This window comes from Haemaphysalis longicornis, unplaced genomic scaffold (assembly GCF_048455015.1).
Source record: "Haemaphysalis longicornis isolate Haplotype H1 unplaced genomic scaffold, Haemaphysalis longicornis Haplotype H1 scaffold_7, whole genome shotgun sequence".
Taxonomy (NCBI): domain Eukaryota; kingdom Metazoa; phylum Arthropoda; class Arachnida; order Ixodida; family Ixodidae; genus Haemaphysalis; species Haemaphysalis longicornis.
The window spans coordinates 62,846,589-62,855,597 of NW_027526422.1; positions in this window are offsets into that span (position 1 = coordinate 62,846,589).

Below are 9,009 nucleotides of genomic sequence, written 5' to 3' on the forward strand. Positions count from 1 at the left end.
TCATATTTCATAAATATTATTTCACCTCCTTATTGTAAAGTGGCTATTATATTTCATAGAAAAAAAGGGGGGATTGAGTCGTCTCCATATAAGTACGCGACGCCATTCGCATAATAACTATCCTAGAGAGACGGAACCCATTTTCCTTACCTCTATAGGCACCTATAACTGCGAAACCTGAGAGTACGGAATTTTTCTGCAGTAAATATATTAATTCGTGACTGAAAGGTCATTAGACTCAGCAGTGTTGTCACAGGCGCCAAAGCCGGACTTTGCCCGCCAGATGCGCCGAAGTCGGAACCACGCCATGCGCTCGCGCCGAAGCCCCGTGCGCCAAGCGAGCGGGCGCATCGACCGGGCTGGTAATTAAATCACCGATGCCCCTCCCCGCCGCCCTCGCGCACATTCCAGCTGAGAAGCGCAGCTATAGCGAGCAAGTCGGAAGGCCGGCACGCAGTCATCATCATCACCAAGTGATTCATGTAAGCCACCAAACGTCCCCGCCTGATCCGTAGCCGCGTCCGAACTTTTTGGCCCAATCGCAAGCACGTATACGAAGGACGCACACGCACTGAAGTTGCAATATAAAGCCGGATTTCTCTTGAGTTAATTTATGCAGTCTGGGAACGGCGCTTTTAAGCAAGCTGTGCAAACCACAAACGAACTTCGTAATGTACTTAATATGGAACCACCTGAAAGGACAAGAGAAGGCACATAGGAAAAAATTCGGTGTTGTGTGTGCGCCCTCCGCCCTTTCCGCTGGTTCCACTTAGGGTAAATTATGAAGCAACCAGCCCAGCAATTTACTCTATTTTGAAATAAATCCCTCCGTGTAATAATTCTCGCCCCATCAATATTCCCTGCACTACGTGCCACGAAGCTGAAATCGCGTTTTGTTATTTAATGTATACATATGCGTGGCTAATTGGACTGTTAGTTCGTTGGCATGCGTGAGACGCCTTCTAGCGTCATTAATGCCGCGGCTTCGCGCTCTGCCGATTTCACGTGCGACCCGCTTGTTCGCTGACCAGAACAACCAGCCACTGTAGGTATACTCCCGTCACGTGTTCGGGGTCTAGCTCCGCTCAACGCACCCCTCTTGTACCAGCGTCCAAAGAACAATGCATAACGAGACGACCAAAGATGAAATCTTCCAGAAGCTTAAAGACAAACTTCCAGGCGGTCAAAATTGTTGCCAGTAGAAGCAAATATGAAGACCGTGACGGCTACATGTATTCGTATTCGCAAAAATGTTCCACCCACCCACCCACCCTCACACCCACTTACCCACACTCACCCACTCACCCACCCACCTACACACACACACACACACACACACACACACACACACACACACACACACACACACACACACACACACACACACACACACACACAGCTCTGCTTTACAGTGCTGACGTCATTTAACACCGACCAATCAGAAGGGCTGTACTTCCCGACAAGAACGCCACACGATGTTTGCTAACAAACTACACGGAAACTTGGAGAGGGAGAAAAGTTTCCCGCGTTGCGCTGCGAGGCAAATTTGGTTTGCAGCAACGAGCCGGGCGCAGGAACAGGTTTAAAAGCAGGCGGCCGCGTTCACGCGCCCTGAACGTGCTGGCCGTGCCAAGCGGCCGGATGTGCCGATAAATAAGGAGAAACGTGGCGGCACAGCGCGGGCGGGTCACAGCCCCTTCCCTCCTGGACGCCGTGTCTGTGTGCTCCCGGGAAATCCGCGATTGCGCCACGCGCGCTCCCAAGGCAGTCGTAAACAAGATCGGGAAGCTAAAGCCACGGTTCTGGGGGCAGGCTTTAGCCGCCACTGGCACGCTGGGGGCGCTCGTAGTCCCGATATAAATATAGAGCTCGGCGCAGCGGACCGTCCGTTCTATACCATTTATACGGACCCGATAGCTTCCAGTGGGGACGCGCCGTGGCTACAACTACTCCGGTTATCGCCTTTCTTGGTGATGTATGAGACCGCTGTACCCGCTTGAACGCTCATATAGGTCGGCAGGCACAACGTGGTCAACTGTACTGGAGACCGCAAGTAAGCTTGAGATGCTTTGTGAGAAGTTGTAAACGGGGACAGAAGATGTAAAACGAACACAGCAGCAACAGTTCCGCACTACGCGTATTTCGAAGCAGTGGAACGCGGTAAATTTAAATTGACTTGAGCAAACGGCTAGTGTGTTTATCTTGGGGGGAGCGAGACGGGAGAGGAACAGCATGAGAAGTGAGCGGGAAAGAAAGGGGAGACATTTACTTGACAGGGGCGCCAGACGACTATCGTCTTTCATCGACATTTGCAACGAAATGAGCAGATACGCGGCCAATTTTAATGTTTATTTTTCTCCTCTTTTCAGCTTGGAAAGGGCAAATAAGGTGCAACCTACAACGCGCCCAATTCGCATCGGTACTTCAGGTCACGTGGTGTATATGTGCTCACCAATACGCGGCAATGGTTCGCAGCGCCACGCAACAGCAGGCAGGGGAGTTTTTGGAACTCGTTACGCACACACAGACGAGAACACACGAGTCTCCCTCCACGCATCCCAGAGCGTGGCGGCAGCTTGGCGGCCGTATACGCGCCCGTACGAATGTGTTCATTCTTGCACGTCGGAGGCAGAGAAAGAGAGAGAGAAGCGTCAGGTGGCGCGTTCAGGTGTTACCCTGGGGCATGAATAGAACGGGAGGGGGGGTCTTGCTTTCGAAGCCCGCATGCGCACGCAACAAAGTCCAGGCCGTCGAGCAAGCAGCGGGTCGGCGCCGGGAAACAAAAGGGGCCCCGGGCTTGCACGCGCGCGAGCCAAGCGAGGCTTAAAAGCGGAGCGGGCCCAGAGGAGACCCTTTGATGGCGACAAGCGGGTGAGGCGGAGCCGCAACTTTCCAACGGGGAGACACAAAAGATGACTGTTTTGCGAGCGCCTCGTGCCTCGCAGTGAAACGCACCCCCGAAGGAACAGACAGGCACGAACCAATAGGTGGCGCGCTGGCTTGAACCTCCTTTTCGTTGGACGTGGATCGAAGCGACAGAAGGCCGTTCTCCTAACAGGACTTGACAAAAAAGAAGCGCAGATAAAACAAGGGCAGGCTAGTGGCATGCGGTTACTTCACGGAGAAAATACAAAAAGTGTCGCTTCCGTTTTTGTGATGAAAATTACGTGAAAATGTCCCACCAAAAAACATCACGACACCAGTTGTTGCAACTCGATAGCATTAAGGCGCCTGCACGCTTATAACGCAATATAATTCGAACCTGCTTAATTCTAACTCGTAGCCCGAACAACGTGCAGTCGCAGTTGCAGATTACTCCCCAATGACTAAAACTGCGCTGTGTTCTAAAAGAGAGTTTGCCCTCCTTCGAGTTCGAATTAACCAGATTTCGTTGTGACGCTTTGAAATAAGTACTTCGATTCAGTCAACCGCACAGCTTTTTCAAAAAGCACTGGAGCGGTTAAAAATACTTTCAGGATGAAGTCATAACGCACAGAGAGAGAGAGAGAGAGAGAGAGAGAGAGAGAGAGAGAGAGAGAGAGAGAGAGAGAGAGGGAGAGAGAGAGAGAGGGGGGGGTTCAGTCGTACCAGAGTCCTTCAATGCTTTTACTGGTCACGAAACTGCTCCGTAACTCAATGGGAGAGCTTCATATGCTGCGTTTGGTCGCCGCGCGGTGGCGCCACCCTCTCACTGAGGTCACTCCTCGGGCGGCGTTGCGCTGGCTCGAACGGCGGAGCCGCGGCGAGTTGTGTTTGTTTTGTGCGGGAAAAAAATGTTACGTGCATCTCGCGCTTTTGTGATGCGACTTAAGTAGTGCAACGACGATGCCCAACATGTGTTGCGTCCCGCGATGTCGTTCCTTGTACAACGATACCACAGAAAATGTTTCCTTGTTCTGTTGACCGAGCGACGGGGAGCTGCGAGAGAAATGGAGGCGCGCCATTCCAAGGCAAGAAACGGGAGATTTCAGCTTCGATTATAAGTTTGTGACAGTGCGTGGAAATGCACTGTGTGTGAGAATGGAAAAAGCAATGTACCCTTTTGAGAGCATCGTGGACCTAGAACTGTACAAGGCTACCGTACTTACCCGATTCTAACGCGCCCCCGATTCCAACGCGCACCGGATTTTCCTGGCAAAAAAAAAAAACAACGAAGAAACTTGCACCTCCGATTGTAACGCGCACGGAACTTTGTAACCCAGACAAACGAATGCGAGAGAAATGGGCGATTTATTTCCCGAAGTAATCTCACTCATCTCACTCCTCGTCGCTTTCCGCTGACCACATTATCTCGTCCTTAGTGCCGTCAAGAGCGTTCGCGGTGCCACACTTCTGAACGAACGTTCAACCATGGTCGATGGGATCGTGGCCCACGCCTCGCACACCCATCCCGCGAGCTTCTCCAGAGGCGCACGCTTCAGCCGACCGCTCGTTTTGAACGCGTGAGAGCCGCTGGTGCCATTGCTGTTATCAAGCGTGCAAGTGGAACGATTTGACGATTTGTGTGAACGCCGATAGAAAAGCCTAGGCGCCTATGCATCCTGCGTTCGAAAAATTGTTGCTAAAGGCTTTGGCGCCATCTTGAGATGGCGATGGGTGGGACGAAATTTCCGCTGTTTCGGCAGTTTCGGTTTCGTATCCGATTCTTACGCGCATGCAATTTTTCAGCTCATTTTTCCGGAAAAAAAAGGTGCGCGTTAGAATCGGGTAATCACGGTAACTTAAAGCAGGATTTTTGTCCTATCAGTCAGGTTGTAGCGGTACTTCATTACCTGTTTGCAAACTTGCATTACCTTGCGCTCAGGATCGCGTGTAAAAATGCTTTGGGACGTCCTTGTGCTTTTACTTTTCATATTTCCGCAAATTATCCCTTAGGGTTCGTCTTGTTTGTTTTGTAACCGCGCGTGGCCGATTCCGGTTTCTTATCTGGCGTTTTAACCGGAGCGCCCGTTTGCTCTTTTTGTCGTACGTCCCGTCGGGCAATATTGTTTGATATGAAAAGGGTGCCACCTTGTCGCCAACTTGATTTTTTGTTTCTTCGACAATGTTCTCGATTGATTGATTGATTGTGGGGTTTAACGCGCCGACGCAACGCAGGCGATGAGGCGCGCCGTAGTGGAGGGCTCCGGATTAATTTAGACCACCTGGGGATCTTTAACGTGCGCCGAAATCTCGTACACACGGGCGTTTTTGCTTTTCGCCTCCATCAGAAAAGCGGCCGCCGCGGCCGGGAATCGAACCCGCGACCTCGTGCTCAGCAGCGCAACGCCTTAGCCACTGAGCCACCGCGGCGGGTAATGTTCTCGATCCCACTTCCATGGATCTCAAATTAATAACGTTCCGAGAGTAATGCATGCATAGCAAACGCCGCGCAACTCACTTTATTGACGTTCATCTGTGCACGTAACACTGCGGACTGCTTCTTCGACGTTTGTGTTTCATTCTAGCCTTCTGTAGAACAGGAGCTCGCTAGCTCGCTGCGTTCAGAAAAGCTTTGCGTCGTCCTTGGCTACGTGGCAATATTCTGTTTCCTGTGTGTGCTCCACATCGCAGAGCGAAAAAATAAATGTTTGTACGCTGGACCACGCTCCTTTGTCTCCCTTCGTAAAATTGAATTTTTGTTGCGTGTGATAAAATCAGTTTTATTGTTCTTTTTTCGCTTCCTGTTTTTGCAAGGATTGCAAAGCGTGGAAGCGGAAAGACACATGGTGCAACATATATATCTTCGTGTTTTGATCCTTCCCGTTTCTGCAGCGTTTTTAGATGTTCTCAAGTATGTACCCACTCATTGAAACGACAATACTATTGGGCTATCTCTGTTAGTGTTCTGCGCATTCCAGAGCAATCAACGGATTCATTAAGCGTAGTCTGAACGACGCGTACTTGCTTTCTTTCATTTTTTGTATTGTATTATCGATGGGCCCGCAGCAGTTCGTGACTACACAGCTACCGTATGTGTGGTAATTACAACTTTTGCTTTAAGAAAAGAAGAAATAGAGATTTAAAAATCCGAAAACACGATGGCGCAGCGCTTGTGCCAGAGCACGCAGAAGCCGTTGCCGTTCGCGGCCGAAGTCTACGGTAATTTACTACGAAAAATAAACCCCAATTGAAGGAAGGTGATGACTGGACTATTCATCGCTAACTACTACGAAAAAAAACTCTTAATCAGCGCGCAGACACCAAAAGCAGCGAGCGTTTGCACGCCAAGAGCAGGCCAATACGCCACGAAAGCGGCGGCTGGATGACCTTCGTGCGGCGGTGGCGCCTGTAGTGGCGCGCGCGGTCCCTATATGAAACGAGTGCCGAAGTTTCGTGACCAGTAAAGCATTGAAGGACTCTGGTCGTACCAATGAAAAGCCAGTTACTTTTTTCTTTCCTTTCGACAAGTACTGTGAAAAGGGGACAGGGGAGTGGGACGTGACGATGTCAAGTCCCCCCCCCCCCCCCAATTCGTGCAATAGTAAAGTTGGCGTGGGGCGTTGTCAAAAAGGCAACGGAAGCCTGACAATGTTAAGTGTATCTACACCCCCCCCCCCCGCCCTCGGTTTTTGGTGCAACGCTGCGGGCACTGGTATGTGTCATAACGTTACACAATACTGAATACAGTGAAGTTTACAGAAGAAACCGAGCCAACAAAAACAAAAACTGCACGAATCTGTGCCTACGAGGGCTAAATTTAACGTAATTTGCCAGTTCCACACAAACATTCGCCGTGACGAGTGCCTTGCGGCGTAATACGAATTTTTGCGCGTCAATTCAATCGTTGCAAGACTCCTCGTCAGCGTGCCTCTAGAATAGCAATCCCAGCTCCGAAAATCCTTCGGCCGTGTTCGGGGAGAAGAAATACAGCGGGCGAACACGAAGCCTCGTGCGAGTGCGAGCGCGGAAATTACGCGAATAAACAAACACGCAGGAGGCTCACAAGCGATCCGCGCCCGCTTGCTCGACGAGAGGGGCAAAACGAGAAGCGAGCCGTTGCCGTCGTCGCACAGGCGCCGAAGACAGCAGCAGCGCATTGTTCTCCCTTCGCGCTCTCCCTCGGCGGCCAGCGACGAGCGTCACAGGAAGTCGGCGGGCACAAGTGTCGTCTTCCACGCAACCGGCGACGACAAAGCGCGCCGTGAAACCGAGCTGCGGCACAGCAGCAGCCAACAGTGCCCGCGCACGCGAGCCCCAGGGCGGGAAACTTGAACAAAGAGAAAAAGAGCAGGCGGGCGGCAGGGGCCCTGGCGAAAACGATCGAGTAACGGCGCGTCGTCGACAGACTTTTTCCAGCGCCGTCGAAAGAGCCCGCAGCAGCCCCCGGCGCGCCGTGCCACGGCACAAAGGGCGCCGCTGCACCAGCTCGAGTCGGGGTACATGGCGAGAGACTGGAACAGTCTTTTTTTTTTTTTTTTCTACCCGCGAGGATGGAAAGCCTTATTCTTACCACAGGGGCCAGAAGAATGGGAAGACCTTTCTAACCTCTTCGATCGCACACCCCTGTTCCTACACGGCCAGTTCGCGCTTTTGGGTCTTTGTATATTCCACGATTTGTTGTTACTCCATTGATTCGGTTAGCACGGCGCCAGCATTGTCTGTCGAAAAAAAAAATCGTTATCTGTGTTATCTAGGAACAAAATATCCTGGCTGACTAACACGGCAGAGGGGGCCCCAAAGTCTCTACTTCTGGGCAACTAAATAAAGTTCGTTCTCTATCCTTCGTGCTCGCTTCAAGCACAGGGACAGGAGCTCGTGCGTATTTTTCTTTTTCCTTCCTTTCTGCTTCGCGGGCAAATTGAGGCACATTATTGTCATTGTCTCTAGACAAGACTCAATCATTATCTTTGCGGACAGCATCAGCGCTGTAAACAAGAGAAATGATATCAGTGATAAGTGCCGTTAACTAGAATCCGTCAGGCTCAAGGACACGGGTTCGACTCCCGGCCGCTTTTCTGATGGAGGCGAAAAGCGAAAACACCCGTGTTATCAAGATTTCGGCGCACGTTAAAGAACCCCAGGTGGTCAAAATTAACCCGGGGTCCTCCCCTACGGCGCGCCTTATCGCCTGTGCACCGTCGGCGAGTTAAACCCCACAATCAATCAATCAATTAGAATCCGTCTGGTGTTCGAGATAACGTCCGGTGCAACCGTGCAACACGCCATCGTTTCGGCTAACAATGGTCGAAACACTGCAAGCAGTCAATTATCAACCGACATTTTCTAGGTCGCGTACATCTCTCTTTCCGCAGATATGAAAGGGCCGACACTTGGACTTTGGTTCAGGGGTCTGTAGAGCCGTGCGATTGCACCCCAAATTTACCGCTGACCAGAAGCTATTCTTTTTTGATCGAGCGACAAGAAGGCTTGATAATATAAATTATCGGGGATAATGTCGCTCCCGCTAAACAATTCGCTGCTGGCACAAGCGTAATCTGAAAGCACAGTTTTGAGGTAACAAGTCAGCATACAATCAACTGTGGCCTCGAGTTTTATACGTCACGGGCAGTGCCCGTAATCTATCGATTGCCTTGTACGAAGGGCTTACCTTCATCATTCGTGCTTCAGTTCCAAAAGACACGGGGAGGCAGATGTGTTTTTTTTTTTTTACGGCAAGAACAAAACGAACAGCAAACAAAAACCGACAAAGCGAAGAAAAATTACAAAAAAAAACCCCTCCCAGGATCAACCCGCGCACAACCTGTCGGCGACGCAAATATAATTCAGCGACGCGGACAAAATGTGCCCCCGGTTGAAACGCACACAGTGCCCGAATTTATGCGCTCAGCGAGCAGAGACTCCACGCTCCAGCCTTTTCGTATGCCGGTTTCAACGCAGACTTTTGTTCATTCCGCCTGAAAACATTTCGGTTTGGTCTCCCCGATTCCACCATCCTTTGTCGTTGACGAACTTTCGATTCGTTTCTCTTCCTTTCTCGATTCTCTTTCCGCTACATCGGCGTTGTTGTTGCGTAGGAAAGCGCATCAGAAACACATGCACGAGAGAAAGACGGCGCTCCGTATCCCC